The sequence below is a fragment of the Podarcis melisellensis genome (genome assembly GCF_964234715.1).
Source record: "Podarcis melisellensis genome assembly, chromosome: 6".
In the NCBI taxonomy this organism is placed as follows: Eukaryota; Metazoa; Chordata; class Lepidosauria; order Squamata; family Lacertidae; genus Podarcis; species Podarcis melisellensis.
In genome coordinates, this window is record NC_138538.1 from 74,707,518 (window position 1) to 74,727,169 (window position 19,652).

At 37.8% G+C, this 19,652-nt stretch overlaps 1 protein-coding gene across 2 annotated transcripts in view; it reads right to left on the reverse strand.

The window, feature by feature from the left end:
- The window catches only part of SLC44A3 (solute carrier family 44 member 3), a 96,066-nt gene that overhangs the window by 71,898 nt on the left and 4,516 nt on the right, over positions 1-19,652 (reverse strand). The window contains exon 1 of one of the 2 annotated variants that reach the window (XM_081914197.1): positions 125-382. The exons of the other annotated variant lie outside the window; for it this stretch is intronic. The gene's annotated coding sequence lies outside the window, so the exon portion shown is untranslated. Of the gene's footprint in view, positions 1-124; positions 383-19,652 lie in introns of those variants that run through there. 2 annotated transcript variants of the gene reach the window in all.

A 19,652-nucleotide genomic window follows, 5' to 3' on the forward strand; every position in this document is an offset into this window, starting at 1 on the left:
GAAAGAGGGAAGAAGGAAAGGAAGAGAAAAAAAGATTCTTGGTCTGTCAGCTATATATAGAAAATTATTCAAAACATCCACTCCAAGAAAGCACCCAACAATTCCACTTTCTATAAACCAATACCTTCTTCAGTCCTCAAACCCAGATATCCTAAGTTCATACAGATGCATAGGTGCATACAGATGCAAGAGTCTCTCCCATATCAGCACTTGTGGAAGCAGATTGTTACTATTTAACTCAGTGTTTTAGCTAGAAGTCCTGCTACTGTGGAGATTAGTGGTTCAGGCTAGTTTTTTAATATGAGACAAGGTAGGGCAGCAGTACCCCAGCTAATGAATATTCACCCACAACAGCTCTTTGCCAGAAAGAAGAGTGTGCTGGTGAACCAGGTGCTTTCCTATCTTTGCTGTCTCTCAGGTGCACAGGCATGTGTAGGAGGAATGCTGGGTGTGCCAATGCACACCCTAATCTCTTTTTTTTAAAAAGACTTTGCAAGTCCCTGAACTTGCTCAGCTGTAGAAGGGCACTTGCTCCACCATGGCATTCCCTGCCTGATCAGGTGCGCCAATATTTCTAACATGCTCCTCTCAACTACTAGAGAAGATTAGCTTCATCCACAGATAAGAAAGGATTTCATCACTTATTAAAAAATAGCACATGAACTGGGTCTGGCAATATGAGTCTATTAAACCTAAATATTATCTGAAGAGCTTCTTTTGAACTATTGAACAAGAACTATATCTGAAACTGAAGCATGTTACAATCTTTGGCTAATGGCAGAGCCATTTTTCCAGTGAAACTGTGGGCACGTGTTTAATGTGTCATTAAGCAACAATCATTTTCCTGGTAGTGTTTGATGTTACTAACGCCAAAAGCTCGCAGACTTTTTCTAGTGACGTGCGTACTCCTCAAAGAGTCTCAGAGTTCATGTATCATTGTGATACAAGCAAATAAAATCTCTCTTATCTAGCACATAATTGAGGTGCTATCTGATTCATCAATCTGAGATTAGTTTTGATACAGCTGGTTTCAGCATTGTTCTGTCACTGATACTTCCCACACTACAAATGCCATTACTAAGCAACAGTAAACACTCATATTTGTATTTTATGAAAATCTCCATTAACTGCAGAGTGCTTTAATATCAGGTATAGATATATAATTCCTAGAGAAGACTCAGGATGCCACTTGAAATATAGTGTGCTTCCAGACGATTCCTTAATATTATAAATGGGCTGTTCAGATATTGCAAATGGGACACTGGCAACATTATTTATTTATTTATTTATTGGATTTCCTCCAGAAAGACTAAATCAGAATTAAATAAAGGAGAAATTAAAATACAAGTTGGCATCTTCTATACATGAAGAACACTCATCCTACAATGAATACCTGCCTGACTCTGGAAGCATCTCTGTAAGGAAAACATCCTCTGATAAATACGTTATCTTGTTAATGTCCAAGGAAGTAACAGGTACCGTATATAATAAATATGTATTTCTAGACCAACCTCTGTTTAAGAGGAAACCTCCAGGCTTTCATGTTACAGAGAACTTTTTTCTGAGACTAGCTTGTTTTAACTCTTAGAAAAGATGGCACAACTAAATTTCTGTTGGGCTACAACAAGAGCTCTGTGTAGCTTACGCCTTGCACTTGCTACTTGCTACTCGGTGACAGATTTTCTATGCTTAAAAATTGTAGCAATTGCTACAGAACTTAAAAACAGAAAGTAGTGTTGTATATTTTACACACACACACACACACACACACACACCACCACCACCACCACCAAGTACCTGACGGACATACACTCATTTATGGGCAGGAAAGACATGAACAACAGTAGTGTCAAAATAGGTGTGGAAATTGAATTATACCAATCCACAGTTAGCATGTAGTGGGAGCAAAAGCACAGGTGTGGGCAGATTACTATGACTATAAATCAATGCATATACTGTACAGTTCAGCTGAACTGCTGCATTTTTTGTTCAAGGTCATTGCTTATTTTACTATAACTTTTTAAAACTCTAATTACATATATACACTATTTATTCATTATGCTCAGGAAGAGTAATTTAGAACATATGAGAGCCACAGTGATGTAGTGAATGGAGTAGTTTAAAGTCACATCCCTTTCCCTTTTCTAAGTCAAAATAGGATGTCTACTGTTACAGGAAAAAAGAGGTCTCAGTCATAAAAACTACGACAGCTACCACTGCAGAATTGCTATCAGATTGGTAAATACTTCTACAGAGGAATTCTACTCATCATGACATTTATGCCCCATGTTTCTTGGAAGAAAACATGTTTTGCTGACTCCTTTGAAATAATCCAGTGGTCCAGCAAAGCAGGGTTTGTTTGTTTCTTTACTGTTTTGTGATTCCATGCATCATTTTTTAATGCATGCATACTCTATGATATAGATTTTTTAATTGTTCCTCTGAACCAATACACTTTCTAACACCTTAAAAAATCTATAAAACAGCACCCTAATTAGCTTCCTTGGTTGCCTAGAACTATACAGGTTCTCTGAACACAGCATAATTATACTGGAAAACTGCAAAAAAATTGACGTTCCAGCTGTACTACAGAAAGAAACATGGGCTAATACCCTTAAGTATGACTAGTATTTCTAACAAGTACTGTAGTAAACACTGTAAGGTAAAGCTTGAGAGTCTGCCGGGTGTGGGGCAGTGATCTAGGAAAGAGCTATAACACCAGTTTGTTAAAGCATTAAACTGTCATGCTGAATGGAATAGGGTAAGGAGGTATAATCTACTTATCTCAATATCAGAAATGGTATAATCTACCTATCTCAATACCCGAAAAGAAAGGGGGGCTCACAGTAGCCTCTTTCTCTCTTTGTACACTTGATTGGATCCATTCTTCGAAAGCCGTATGCGCAAAAAGTTATATGCAAAGAAGTGCATAGTACACCTGTGCGCGCTCTGTGTGTGTGTGCGTGTGAGAGAGAGAGTGTGTGTGTGTGTACAGGGAGCCATTGCTCAGTGCTGGAGCAAAAGGTCAAAAGTCCTTGAGAGCCCTATGCCCAAGACTTTGTGCAGGAAATGCAGCAGATCATACGACTGGACTTTAAAGGGAGTTTTAAAATTGTGCAGTGGAAATGTTTTTCTCACTGGCTGCCATTTGTTTTCATTTTCTTGCTCACATCAAACAGAGCTACCTCTGCAAAGAAGCCCCCCCCCACCCCAAATGTGAAAGGACTCCAGACTTCCAAAAGAACATTTGATCATGTTGAAACTAGTGAAGAGGACAAATTCTGTTTGCTTTTCGTCTGTGAAAAATGAAGGTTTGAAGTGCATCTGCAGGGAGCAGCAGGAACAAACAAACTTGACATTTTTACTCTGTTTATCTTTCAAATGGAGAGCTCTTGAAGACACATTCTCACTTGCATGATTCATTATGTTGACACAACTGTGCAATCCTAAGCACACTGATTCAAAATTAAGTGTCCCAATGGAACTTAATTTTCTAATAAGTGTTATGGTCACAGGGGCTAATCCTAAACACTATGGCAATCCTAGGCTTTTTAACTATGCTGTAAGTATGTCCCATTGAACTCCATGCAATTTACTTCTGAGTAGTGACGTGAGAAAATTGTTCTCACTTTAAGGCAAACCTACCTAATTTTCTAAGCCTGTGAACTGAAGCACAGCTGTTATTTAAAATCTGCACTTTTCCAAATTTTGTGGCAGTTTACCGGTCAAAAATACAATTTTAATTTTATATTGGTTTTATGTATTATATTGAAAGATGCTTTGAGTGAAAGTACTAAGTGCAATAAATAATAATAATAATTGATGATACAGTCTTAAATCATATTCATTCACCCAATAGTTCATAAAACAAAACCAAAGGCTAAACCCTTTACAATAGCAGGGAATTTGTTGTTTGGTCATCTCATTATTATGTGATTGTATCCTACAGTTTGTGAGTCCCCTTATCTAAGGATGCTGGCCCAAGAATTTATCCTGCAAGGTTTCTGCTGCTATTTGGTCTGCTGTGAGTGTGCATTGCAGTGAGATGCAAAGGCCCACCCATTGAGCTTCCATGTATGCACCGAAGCACCTCAAACTGAAGTTCCCTGGCCTCCCTGAAAATCTGGAGCACTCCAATAACATTGCTGTCCAGTAATTGCATGGTAATCACTTATTTGATGGAAGAGCAAAACTACAGTCTCCATGCTGTTCAATAGCTGCTGAACTACACCAGCTCACGCACCATGCCAAATTCCTAAGAAGGACACAGCTCTGTTCTATGTCAAGGCAACTTCAACAGGGTGCCTCAAGGCACATCAGCACTACTGATGACTGACCGATAAGACTGTCCTTTCTGGAATTCTCCCCTCCCTTTTTCTCCAGCAGCTTTCCGTCCAGCTGCATTCAACTTCTTATATTTGCTCAAGAAGAGTAATTTCTACTTACAAGACTGCAAAAGAACAAACTAAACTTTTAACCTAACAAAACAGGACACAACAAAACCAGTATGTGTTCTAAGCACAGGCCAAACATACAGGCTGTTTTGTTTTTCTTCCCAATTTGGGGAGGGAGGGTTGTCTTCCAAAGCAGAGACCTGCCTTGTCCTTATAAGACAGAATCTTTAATTTAAAAAAAAAGTTTACCATGTTACTTAATGCGGGGAACCTCAACCCTATGTCACACCCTCTTTCCCCGGGCCACAGCCTCTTTGAAGTGTTTTTGCCGTACAAGAATGTGTCCTTGAACTCTAATATTGCGGAATGTGCAATCACATTATGTGCTGTAATGAAGGCATTATATGAAGATGGAAACACCGAGTTTCTGAAGATATAAACCATAGCATGTCTGTGGAAAACATATTGAGTATATGCAACATATGGGAAGTGACAATGCATTTATCACACTAAAGATGGATTGCCTTATTTCCATAAGATCTTAGTGCCTGACTCCATCGAACAAGCAGCCCATTTGGTACAAGAGAGGGTAATAAGTTCAATAAAAAAGGCAAATATGTCCCAATTTATACCAGAACCTTAAGGTAAAGACAAAGAACCCAGAGAGGAACACAGTATGAATCAACAATGTAACTGAAAACTAATGTAGAAATTGCAGAACTCAATCCAATTATGATGTAGCTAGGTGAGAACAGATGTATTTTTTGCAACTGGAATAACTGTGGGTTCTACTTTATCACCAGAAGGCAAAAGGGAATGAAGTTGTAATGGCTTAGTCATTTAATAATATCTGGTCATCATGACTCCCAGCTCCACCATCCTCAACCTTGGTAAGTGGCTAAAAAAAACCATCTCAGGATTCATGTTATGTGCAGCCCTAAAAACTATATGTGCACAAACACGTTTAGTTAACCATATTGCAGAACATTCTGATAAAATAAAACTCATTATACCACATGCTGTAGCACAATGTACGCAAGATAAATGCTAATAGCTTTCAAAAGCAGTAAAATACATAAAGGCTACCCCTTAATTCTCCATCTCCTGTTGTAAATTCTTTTGGAAGAGTAGCTGATAAGTGGTAATAACGGCCATTCTCATGTAATAGTTAGAGCAGAGTCTGGGAATCTCCAGCCCATGGGTCTAATTACTGATCAGCACCAATCACAATACTGGTGCTAGAGTGCATCTTCAAAGGAGGTCCTCTTAGTGCCGATCAGCTGAGAGGTGCTGAGAGGTAGCCTCATTGAAGTCCATTTTGTAGGCAGGCATGGTTGTGTTTTGAACTAGGATGCCAAGAGAACCAGCTTCAGATCTCCAGCTCATCCATGAAACTTTCTGGCTGACTTGGGCTAGCTGCTTTCTCACAGGGTGTCTCTAATGATAAAATGGGAGAAGAGAGCCATATTGCACTGAGTTTCTTAAATGTAAATAAGTACATACATTTTTTTAAAATGCAGATTGACCCATGGTTTCTTGCCACACAAGATTTATCCTTTTCTCTTTCTCTTTTTTTAAAGGATCAGATAGTATGTGGTGGGAAAGACCTCTGTATGATGAGACCCTGGAGAATTGCCAGATACAACAGACAACACTGCAGGGGTAAGGATTTTTTTTTCTTTCCCCAGGTCATGTTTGCTTCTAGGCCACTTTCCAGTGGTGGGCAGGGTCAGAGAAAAAAGTTGGTGGACTAATGAACGCAATGTTCTATTTGGCAACCCAAATGAAATTGTGCAGGCATAATAGCATAATGTTGAATTCCAGTTATTAAATGGGGCTTGAGCTAGGAGAGACTGGCCGGGTAGTTACATTTTAAAAAGATATGTTAATTAATATTTTAAACTTGGGAAACTGGGATAGAAGAAGAATTAGGAATTTCCTTAGACTAATGGATGGGAGAGAAATTTGATTCAGCTTACATTTAAAGGTGGACCTATCTAACTTGTACTTTCTGAAACAAGATGTTAACTGAAATGAAGCCATTCTTTGACATTTGTACATTTCTGAATTTTGCTGTACAGAACTCTCCAGCCAAGCAATGTGTAATAATAATATATATTAGTGAAAATAATATACAAAAAATGCATTATATTAGTGAAATCCCAACCTTAGACCAAGAGAAGTAGTCTGCGTTCTGCAACATTTTTACTTGATGTTTTCCCATTAAAGTCAACAGAAATGATCCTGAATAACTAGGCTGCAGGGTTACAACTGAAAGGATTAGGTCACAAACCGTAAGCTATTACAAGATTTAGAGCTGCAATTAGCATTAACCCAGGTGCAGACATGGTTCAGGCCATGGGAAAAAAGGCAACTCTAATTTATCATAGAAGTGCTCATCCCTCACATATTCAGTTTCCATTCATCAACTCTTGGGCTGAATGATATTCCATGTGTGGGTGACAACATATTTGGAATTACCCCAGCCATATGTTTTTTTAGATATACTGAGTTCAATTCTGCTTTTGGATATAGTCAGAGAATTTGAAATACAACCATCAGTTTAAAGGAAGGGGACATGTATTCCTTCAGATTTTTAATTTTTTTTACAGGTAAAACCTCTGAAAAAGAGGACTCTGTTTATCCATAATCCATTTTTTCACTAGTTATTGGAATACAGCTGCAACCAGGGAAACAAAGTCAAGGCAAGGGTTCTATATTATATCTTAGACACAAGGAGTCTTATGGCACTTTAAAGTGTAATCCTAGACATATCTACTCAGAAGTAAGTCCCCTGAGTTCAGTGTAGCTCACTCCCAGGATAGAGTAGAATGGCATAAGCTTTCATTATCTAGTATCTACTTAATCAGATGCAATAAGTTATTTTCAGCTGGCAAGTTTATACAGCTCGTGAAAAAATTAAAACGAATTTAGTTGTTTATTTATAAAGTTTTCATCCCACCTATTGTCATAAGTCCCCAGGGCCCAACAGGTCACAACAGTGAAAGATATTAAAAAAACATTCAACAAGACATTAAAACACAACAGGAGCTTTTCTTCTACTGTGATTCACCTTCTAAGCCTGTATTGTCTACACTGGCTGGCAGCAGTTCTCCAGGATTTCAGACAGCGACCTCTCCTAGCCTTAACTGGAGATGTCAGGGATTGACACTCATCTGACCTCCCTCTGGCTCAGATCCTGAGGTCTACCAGGACAGAGAACAAGAGGGGCAAGATAGTGGTGAGTCCAGCACAGTGCAAACACACCAGTGGAGCCAATCTGGTGCCCCTGTCTGTGTGTTTGCACTGCACTGACCTCCCCCACTTCTATCTCAGAATGCAGCAGCAACTCAGCCAAAGGGAGATAAGTTCAATAGAACGTATTCCCAGGAAGGAGTTAGAGCAATCTACACACAACAAAGAGCTAGATTAATTATCAACAATACCTTGACAGAACAGTTTGAAATAGCAAAAGGCACTCGACAGGGGTGCCCTCTGTCACCGTTGTTGTTTATCATGGTTTTAGAGATAATCACAAACAAGATAAGAAAAACCCCAGAGATCCGTGGCATAAAAATAGGGGCGAAAGAATATAAACTGAAAACATATGCAGACGATCTTATGCTGTCATTGGAAGAACCAAAAGAGAGCATCGGCAAAGTGTTAAAGCTACTAGAGGAATTTGGAAAATTATCCGGATTTAAATTGAACAGAGCAAAAACCAAAATAATGACCAAAAATATGGAAGAAGAAACCAAAGACGATCTTGAAAGTCAAACTGGAATTAAAATAACTAAAAAAGTAAAATACCTTGGAATCTGGTTAACTATGAAAAATATAAATCTGATTGAAAATAACTATAAGAAAACATGGAAAGAAATAATGAAAGACTTGGATACATGGAACAGAATACATCTCTCGTGGTTGGGGAGAATGGCGGCGATTAAAATGAGCTTACTACCTAAATTACTCTTCCTATTTCAGAATATACCGATAATTAGAGGAACCTCAATATTCAAAGAATGGCAGAGATTACTTTCCAAATTCATTTGGCAGGGAAAGAGACCAAGAATTAGATTTAAACTGCTCACAGACCAAAGAGATAGGGGTGGTCTCGCGGTCCCAAATTTGAGGTTATATTATGAAGCTGCATGCCTCTGTTGGGTAAAAGACTGGATTGTCATCAAAAACAAAAATTTGTTAGATCTAGAGGGGTTTAATCTAAGATTCGGTTGGCATGCCTATTTATGGCGAGACAAAGGAAGGGTTCATAAAGGTTTTTCTAACCACATTTTCAGAGGGCCACTGCTGGAAGTGTGGGAAAGGAACAAAAAATTGTTGGAGCAGAAAACGCCCTGGTGGTTATCACCAATAGACATTTTAACAATTAAAAGATCAAACATTGAGGGGGAAAGATGGACATATGAAGATTTACTAACCAAAACAGAATCCGGGTGGAGGATTAGACCTTACGAAGAAATAAAGAGCAAGCTGACTGGCTGGATTCAATACCATCAAATTAATTCAATGTGGAGAGAAGATAATAAGATCGGAATAAATGACAAGAAATCTAGATTTCAGATTGAAATAATAGAAAGTAAAACAAAATTATTATCAAAAATGTACAACCAGTTGCTTGAGTGGGACACCAAGGACGAGGAAGTAAAGGATGTGATGGTGAAGTGGGCGGTAGACCTAGGGTACAACATAGAGTTTGACAAATGGAAGGCATTGTGGTGTAAAGATATGAATTTCTCAGCATGCACGACACTAAAGGAAAACATATATAAGATGAGGTACAGATGGTACATAACGCCGGTAAAACTACATAAAATGTATAGAACAGGCGATAAATTGTGTTGGAAATGTAAGAGCAAGGAGGGCGATTTCATCCATACGTGGTGGACGTGCGAGATTCTCAAAAAATTTTGGGAATCCATCTATAATGAACTAAAAAAAATTCTCAAATATACGTTTGTTAAAAAACCCGAAGCCTTCCTGCTGGGGATAATTGGTAAGGATATCAAAGAAGAAGATAGAACCTTTTTTCAATATGCAATGGCGGCCGCCAGAACCCTCATAGCACAGTACTGGAAAACACCAAAAATCCCAACACTAAAGGAGTGGCAACTTAAATTATCCGATTATTTGGAGTTGGCTAAATTGACACAGAAAATAAGAAATCAAAGAAGTGCAAAATTTAATAATGAATGGGATAAATTTAGGATATATATGGAAATAGAGATAAAGGGAAAATCAAAATATTGATCAGAAACATATATATACTTACAGAAATCACAGTAGGCATGAGATAACGCTTACTACGTAAAAAGTTTTATTAAGGAATAGACACAGCAGATAGATAAACAAGGTAATATTTTCCGAAATCGAGATAAGGGGAAGTCGATCAATGTCTTTTAAAGTTGTATGTTTTTCGTGTTTTTCTTTTTTTTCTTTTTTTCTCTTTTTATCCTTTTCTGTTTTTTCTTTTTCATTTTGTCTTTTGTACGTTTGTGAAATATATTTATGTCAAAATTCAATAAAATATATTTAAAAAAAAAAAAGAACGTATTCCCAGGTAAGTATGTCTAGGTTTGAAGTCGCACTGCATCTTACACAGAGATGGACCATTTTCTCCTTTCACTCAAAAACATTTTTGCATCAAAATTCTGCTCTGGCTGTCTGTAGGTAACTTTATATTTAAAGATGCAGCAATGCATGGGATTCATTAAATTTCCTGTTTAAACAAATGTGAAACTTGAGAATGTCACTGTCAGCAAAAGACGTCCTGAAATCCGGTTAGAGAAACACTCCCAAGAGAAACAAAGAATGGCTCAACAAATACGTTGTTATGAAATACAGCAAGGGTGGCAGGGACACAAGCACAAAGCAAAGGGGTTAGCAAGTATATAGACAAATACAGTGGTACCTTGGTTTAAGAACAGCTTAGTTTATGAACAACTTGGATTAAGAACGCTGAAAAACCCAGAAGTAGGTGTTTTGGTTTGTGAACTTTGCCTTGGAAGCAGAACATGTTTGGCTTCCTGTTGGGTGTGTTCCATTTGTAAACTGAGTCCCCCCACTGCTATGGGAAAGCATGCCTTGGTTTAATAATGCTTTGGTTTAAGAACGGACTTCTGGAACGGATTAAGTTTGTAAACCAAGGTACCACTGTATATCTGTTTCCAAAACAGGAACAACACATCATTCCTTAAGTCTCTAGTCCTTGATTTAAACTGAATGGTTTTTAATAGGAGTGATTAAAAGGTAAAATAGACATTTTTAGAATTTGATCAGCTCCTTATGCAGACAAAGATCAAACTACCTTGCCAGTGCAAAACCCATTCAATGAAGCACCACGTGTCCAAGAATGTCCAGAAATGTTCCATATCCTTCAGAATGAAGGCGCAGAATTTTTCCTCAAATGAAACTAACATATGACATGATAAATAAGTATTAAAGCTAGGGCCTTGACTCTCATTTCTTCTACAGTGATTCCTTTTTAGCTCGCTCCCCCCCCCATTTTTATTCATTCCTGCTACTTAGACAAATTTGCTTTCTTTAGATTAGAGGTGAGGAGGAATCTCAGGGCTGGGGGCTAAAGGTGGCCTTCCAGGGCCGTCAGAACTCCCTGAATCAAAGTGTTTTTGCTTGGCTATAATGTATTTGGAATGCCTGGCCAGAATTCTGATAATGCCTCTTGCTTGTCTGGATGGAGAACAAATAGAAGAAACTAGATAAGGGTAAAATTTACATTTGTTGTTTCACTCACTCCTGCCTTGCCCTCCACTGGCATGTAACCCCCAAAAGGCTTTCCAGAAATTAATGTGGCTCTTAGGTTGAAAAAGATTTCCCCTCCTTTGCTTTAGATCATGCATTTCTCCAATGCTTCTTAAAATGATATTCCGATTGTGGGGTACTAATGCCACTTGCTTCTGAAGCCACTTGCAAGACAGACTATAATGAGTTGAAAGAATGCAGTGGATAGCAGGCAAAGAGAAGCCTTCAGCTAAGATGCAGCTACCATGTGAATGTTGTAACAGTGTGGTGGTTACAAAGACACAAATGCCCCTATTTTCATCTGTAAAATGTTGGAGGATATTAAGGATCAGGATCTGGGAAGGCAGATTTTGCGGCTAGCAAATGGGGATGAAAAAGCTAAGCAGGTCTGAACTAGTAGCAATGGTATCAGCAGCGGAACATCTCACGGCACATGACCTCTTTGTTGAGCATTTTTCTCAATTTGTTTGCAGGCTATTTAAGAAGCATTCTGATCTGTTTGCGGGGAGGTTGGATGATCCCATACTTTCCAGTGCACTGTCCTCTCACTTTCCTGATAACAAAAAGTCCAATCTTGGGGGGGGGGAGAGATGAATTTGCTATGCATGACCTCCTAATCAACTATAAATGTACAATTTGCTGCTCTCCAACTGAGTCCCAGACTCAGAATAGTAACAATCTGAAAGAGCCCCAGGACAAGGGCTGTTCATACAGCCCAAGATGTTCATACAGGATTTTCTTTGCATATAGTGCCAAACTAGAAGCAGATACTACAGTTGCATAAGATGAGAGTCTTTGAGTTGCAGAACTATAATCATAAATCTAAATACAATAGCGATTACGCTAACAGAGAAACTTCTAAATCAGCAACAGAGAAACTGAGATCAATATGAGATCAAGACCTGAGAAACAAGAATATTAATGCATGCATTCAGTACACACAGAAATCATGTTCGTTTCCTGCAAAAGATCAAATGAATTATTATAACACACCTAGGTTGCTTCACTGATAATCTGCAATATGTTGCACAACTATACTTTCATTTTATGACTGCTCACAGCATCTGTTTTTAACAACGCCATAGCACACAGCAATAAACTGTGTCATTTCCTTAATAAACCCTAGGTGTTTACACAGTCTGCAGGTTCGCCAAGTAAACAAACAGCATAAGGAGGAACTTTAAACATAATTATTTTAGCTTTCAAGGAAACATGAGCTTCAAAATGCATTATTTAAAAATAAAATTAAATACCTAAAATTGCATTTAACATTCTACATACAAGTGATTTGTCGAAGACATATGTATAAAAAGGAAAACCCCGCATTTTGCATTTCAGGTTTTCAACAGATCATTAGATACTGGATTAAGAAACAGAAGGCAATATGGCTTCGCCCCCCCATCCCTTAAGTTTGGTTGCCCTTCATCAGAGACAAGCCTTTCGTGTGGCAGACCCTATGCTGTAGAACTCCCAATCTGTACAGGTTCGGCAGTATCTATCCCTGCCTTATTTGAGGCATCTTCTGAAAACTACATTGTTCAAACAGGTATTTTCTTTAAACAAACCAGTACATAAGAACACAATAATCACCTGCTGGATGAGGCCAACGGCCCATCTAGTTCAGCATCCTGTTCTCACAGTGGCCAACTAGATGCCTGTGGGAAACCAGGGAGCAGAACATGAGCATGAAAGATTCCACTCCAACCATTGGTATTTGGGAGCATGTCTGCCTCCAGCTGTGGCAGCAGAATGAAGCCATCATGGCTAGTAGCCATTAAGAATCCTCTCTGTGAATTTGTCTAATCCTCTTTTAAAGACATCCAAGGTGGAATCTACACACATATTTTAAAACCGTCTTAAAATGCTTTTTTAAAGCATTTTTAAAAATACATTGAATTTTCCATCGTCATCCAGTGTAACATTGTATATTGAACTTAAAACACACTAAAAATGTTTTATTTGCTGCTGTATAGCTGAGTGTCAAGTTGACGGCCGTCACTGCATCCTGGGGGACCGAGCTCCATAGTTTGACCCTGTGTTTGGAGGCTGGGAAGAAGGTAAATTCCATGCTATGGATCATTAGGAAATAAAACTGCCAATATCATAATGCCATTATGTAAATCTATAGTGCAACCACATAGGGACAAGTATCATTGCCCTTCCATAGGTTCTCAAAACCTATTGCTGTATTAAGCTTGCTTTGTTGCCAGCTCAATTTTTCATTTATTTAAGCCTGAGCAGTTTTGCCTTAGGCTGCAAACCAATTCACACTTGAAGTGATTCCCTAAGTGGCTGTTAATTGCGGACCCGAAGCTCCTCAAGTGCACATTTAATCCAGAGTTCCCATTTAATCCAGATTTACAATTTCTGCAGAAAATCCAGCAATTAAACAAAACCCATGGAAAGAGTGGGTCTGAATTTAAATGGGGAGGGATATGGGAAACCATTTTGATGATGATGATGATGACGATGATGATGACGACAATGATGTTGTGTAGAATATGCAGAAAACTTGCAGGCACAAGCAGCACTGAGTGCACAGTAAACTGTATTGTGGAAGTGTTCTTACTTGCAAAGGAATGTGCATAAGACTGGGTTCTAAGGGGACAAATTTAATTCAGTTCACATTTAAAGGTGAACCTACATAATTCACACTTTCTGAAACAGTATGCGAACTGAAATGCAGCTGTCCCTTTGAAATTCATACTTATTTAAATTTTGAATAGCAGTTCTCCAGTTCTCTTGTGGGCAAGAATGATATACTGGGGTGAAGTGCCCATAAAAACTCATATAAATGAAAATAACACAGAAAAATGCATTATTTTAGGTGAAACTGCTTTGCAAAAGTGTGTGCATTTGGTAAAATTGCATATCAAAATGTGTATGTTAGGAGACTAAACTGCTGGTGAATGTTCATGAAGACTTGAAAAAAAGGCATGTTGATGATGTAATGCAAAAAAATTAGAAACAGTGATAAATGAAATAGACAAATCTGCCCATCCCTAGCTGTAAGTGGTTTCATTTCTTTAAAACATTGTCCCTCTGCCCTCTGCCCAGTGTACAGCTAAACAATTTCCCAGAAGAGTACCCTGCAAAGAGGAAAATCAGACAACAGGAGCCTAGGAATACTGACTCCACAGTGGGAGTGCGTATTAATCAAAAGGAGCAATGTAATAAGGAGAGGGGAAACAAGAAAAACACTGCAGCCACTGTTTTATTCTTGCCATCGAGCCCACATGGACACAATTTCACAAGACAACATTTTTACTAATGCTGGGCTCCAGCTTTTGCCGTGTCCACAAAAAAGTGATGCCAATTCACATCTGTTTCTGAAAAGCAAATTACCTAGGATGTCACAGGTTTTCAAGCATTTCAGAATCCTGCAACTGGATTAAAGCAAGCAATAGATCATTTGGCATGTTCTATCTATGTATCATATTCACAAGACCACATTCTGCCTCTTGGGCACCATAGTCAAACCAAACAACAAGCAGCATTATAAAATGGTGACTATAAAGCCTTTGCAGCTAAATAAATAAAATTTTCACTCCTGTACTGGAAAAGGTTGATAATTCTAGAAGGAGGGTTATCATTTTTGTTGTTACTATGTTATGTATTTTTGCATTTTTTTATATTGTAAACCAAATTACTCAAACAAGGCAAAGTGCTCCTTGCCTGAATATTTTCAATACACTGTAATTTACAGGAAGTCTTTTCAAAAAGGGTAGCTAAGCAAAGAAGAAATGAACTTGTATGCAGAATACATTGTGAAAAGAAAAGGATAAAAGCTCCAAACCACAAAGTATTCAGTGACATGAAAAAATGCTGAGGAAAAGGGCCAAGGGATTAGACTAAAGAGAAGTGGCTTTCAAGCACTAGGACATAGTTTTGCACATATTAGAGATAACTAGTCTAGACAGGAGTAGGGTGGTGTGGATTCCAAGTGCTCCTTCAAAACCAGACCCTGAGTGGTAGTGACATTTTCTGGTCAATATTAAAGGGCAAATGCATATTTCCAAGTTTGTTTGTGTTTAAGGGAATTCCTTCTTTTTTCTTTTTCTTTTAAGTATTTTAAAGATCCAAAGGAACAGCAATCTGAACTGAAGGACACATTAGAGTATGCATTCCCTATTGTCAAGCACCTTCTTTCGGTGTATCAGTGACCAAGCACTTTAGCCTGAGGAGCTGTATTCTGTTAGCATTCAGATGTTCAGATGCTACTCAAACACTACAAATGGCAAGGCTTTTTCCCAGAGCAGCTTGGTAACTACCTGTAGGTCTGTGAAAGGTGCCAACAATTTCTAAGTGATTTTTCAACATCTACAGCAAATGTTAGTTCCCATAATTATTTGGGGGAACCCATGACAATTACTCTAGTATGATTAAAAAAACCAAAAGTGTGTACCGTATTTATTTTATTTTAAATATTTATAAACTGGACCAGCAGTATAACAATAAAACATAAATCACATTGCATATCATTATGTTACAACATATAATCTAAAACTAAGAAGAAAGCCCCTGCAAAATCCTATAATACATTACAATTTAATTTAGCTAGCATAAAACCATTTCCAAAGCCAAAGAAGTAAAATAATAAAATAGTACCATGTCTAACAGACACACTGCTGTAGATATGCTATGAGAAAAAAATGCAAATAGTAGTTTCTAATTAAAAACAAAGGTGGTTGTGTTGGTCCATAAGAAAAAGCTGCAGTCCATAGTTGGGTAATGCCTTTATTATTTAGTAGGGATGGAAGAGGAATTTGTACTTTTTGAAATGACAAGAAAAACACAATCATCCTTCAAAATTCACATTCCTCTGAATTTTGTGATGGAGTCCTCCAGCCAAACAATATTTACAAGAGAAAATGCATATATTAGGGGAAAGTGTGGACAAAAATATATTTATGAAAATAACATAGAAGATGCATTATATCAGAGAACATTAGTTGTAAAAATATGAAAATTAGTCAAATTGCATACAAAAGTGCTGATGTATTTTTGTGATGATTTTTTAAAAGCAAATTGCTGCAGAAATGTGATTTAGAACTGAATTTCAGATTGGAAAAATGAGAAACTGAGAGAAACAAAATTGGCAAACCATTCAACTCTTATTATGACCAACCAAAAAGTCACAAAAATAGGACTTGAAAATAGAAAACTTGAGTTTTCTAGAACACTTCAATGGTCAGGATGTTACTCAAAGCAAGGAGTGACAGAATGAGAAAAGACAACAAAATAACAAAGGTACAAAAATAAAGTTAGATGTTGTAGCAATGAGGTTGGTTTGTTCTCAGGCCTATGACATCTAGCCTAACTGTTATATTTCCTTTCTTCTCATTCCATCACCTCCTGCTTCACATAACATCTTGCCTGATTAGGACTTCTGTCACATTTTTGTGACTTTTGGTTAGTCCTAATAACTGTATCTTCATCTAACTGTGGACTTCATAGTAGATTCTACCCTGCTAGCCACCCTGAGAATATAAACGCATGTTGACAGTGTAGGATATAAAATAAATAACTAATCTTTGCTGGTATTCTTGACTTTGACTAAATATTCACTCTACTTCTTTTATTCTCATGATGGAACTTTGTGGTCAGAAACCACATGAAATCTTGTTCTGAATGTCTCTTTATATTCATGTCCTTTTATTGTTGAGGTTAGATAGGAAACAATATTGGAACATAGTGCCAGAAGAAGCTTGATCAAATAGCTGCTATTCTCTTTCAGTAGGTACCTAAGTAGCTAGGAAAGAGTTAGAAGAATGGCTAACTGTATACAGATTAATGTGGATGTGTTTGGGTAATTTATGGGGTATCACGTCTATTTTTATTTTTGTAAAACTGAAAGAGCAATTAGTAATAATCACAAGCAAGATTATAGCTGTTGGAGAAACCACAATGTGGGTTGATTATTTCCTTCAAGACTGCATATCTTTAAGCTCCCATTCTGTGTGTAAACCTTTGAAATAGTCTTCATGAAAACAGCATTTTACAGGATTCTTTTAGAAGAAAGAAAATGCTTCTTTCATCAATTTATTTTCCTGAGTCTTTATTTGTGCGCACCAGATTATTTTGTATTAGTCATAAGGTTGAAGAGAGAAAACTACAGGTTGTAACAGTGGAATAAATATTTTGTTTGGTGCCATGAGCATTTGGGTAGTATGTTACTTTGGGAAACACACTATGAGTGAAATATTTTTAAAACAGTGATAAGGCTATCACTTTAGGTAGCTGTCCTATTTTCTCTCTGCATCATTCCTTCAACATTTCCAGTTTATCTACTCCTATAAACATTTCTGAAAAACCTAAAAGCACAAACTTTCCACATCCCAGCCTGGTTTATAGGTGAAGGACAGTATATGAACTAGAATAATAGAAAAGGCATTGCTCCATTTCTTCCAGTGTCCCTGCTATCACTGTTGCTCTCCAACTTTGAATACAGACACATTGCCCTCAATAGCCCTACTTTGCACATTTAGCATAATGGAACGGGTATGTTGGACTAGATGAAGGGGGCGAATTCAATTTTGTTCCATTTTAGTGAGAAAATCCCTAATCCACACTTTCAGAACCAATGTGTGAACCAAAACACAATAATTATTCAGAACTTGCACTTCTCTGAATGCATGATGCAGTGCCCATCTACATAATGACTACAAAATGAATATATTAGGGGAAAGTGTACAGAAAAATGCATGTATTAGTGAAAATTACATACAAACCACATGGGATTAGGGGGATTTGCTTGCAAAAATGTGATAACATTCAAAACTGCATACGTACAAAAATGTGATTTTTAGTAGAAATTTACACTTAAATGCTGGTGTATTTTCTTGAGGATTTTTTTAAAAAACAACAACACAGAGATTATTGCAGAAATAGGAAGAACTGGATTCAAGATTGGAAATATTAGAAACTGAGAGAAGCCAAAATGGACAGATTCATCCACCCCTAGCAAGTTTACAGTGCCACAATTCCTTCTTGGTATCACATATACAAGTGCACAGTCACACAGAGAAAGGCTAGCATTAACTAAGCCATATCATTTCAGGCATTTTATGTACACATTCTCCATGAGGCCTGATGAATGTGCACAATGGCTGGTTATGCACAGAGACCACTCAACTCACATTACCCCTAACATATACACACATTTTGCTGGGCATGTTCACACTTGTCACTTTTCCAGAATGGTTGTAAAAAGCAGGTTATAAAGAACAACATTCAGAGAGAGAGAGAGAGAGAGAGAGAGAGGATTTCCTCTTTCATATCTGTGAGTTACGTCAGCAATTTCCGAGTCACAACTAAAGAATGCTTTACTATTACGGTATATGGTCAAACCTGGAATGTTTATGAGAATGTAGTTTATCGTGCCAGCAATCCATACTCATGATTACTATATCATTGGAGAAACAAGAGCAAGTCCAGGCCTGAACAGTTTCTACCTGTGGGGCTGCCTGCATTCCGACAGCTAACTATTACAGTATATCTTGTATGCGGAAAGAATCAGAAATCAACATAGTAGTAGGAATTTGGCTAAGGGAGACTGCATCACATGTTCATAACATTGCATTTAAAAATAATTAACACAGAATATTTGCCACATTATCCTAATTCAATCACCAATCGTTTTGGGTTAATCAGTATATATTTTCTTCTGGTGCACACACAGCACTTGAAGACTATGATATAGGTAAGGGATCAGACAATAGGAATAAGCTGTCCCTCCACTGTTGTTCAGAAAGGCCCCCCTTAAAACTGCTTTATCCTCTGTGTTTTTAGCCACATTTTGACATTAAGTCTACACTGACATTAAAACTGGTAAATCCTAGCTCAGTTAGGCTTCAGGCGTAGTTGCTGACTCGGATCTGTACTGGTACATGATAGGCTATTGACTGCAGCCTTAACTACATTATCTAAAATAAAAGAGCAATCCAGACCCTTGATCCACTGTACTGCACTGCTGGAGGGAGTTTGGATGCTATAATAATAAGAAACCGAACTCATCAATCATTAACAGCATATAGAAGTCACCATCCCTGTTAAAGGTAGACCTGCTCTCATAAGACTACTGGGGGCAGGGGCAGAAGTCCCAGCTTTAAAAAAACAAAACCATTCCTAGTTAGCTATGAGTGTAGGAAAGAGGGGAATTAGCATCAGGTTTTAAAATCCAAACTGAGTGTCAAGGTTTGCTCCAGACAGTGGGTAAAGAATGCCCCCAGATCTATTTTTTTGTACTACAGTAACATGGGTCTGGTAGTGCAGTAGTACCAGCACTCCCATACACAGCTAAAGTGGCACAGGCATGTGGAAGAGGACATTATTGGCAGTGTCAAAGACTACCCCGTAGGAGTCCATAAAACTTGATACAACTATATTACATTAAGTAATGTGGGTGTACTAGTTGGAGGGTTCTCAAGGTGCGGCTGGTGGACTTTGTTTGGATTCTGAGAACTACTTTGAATCAAG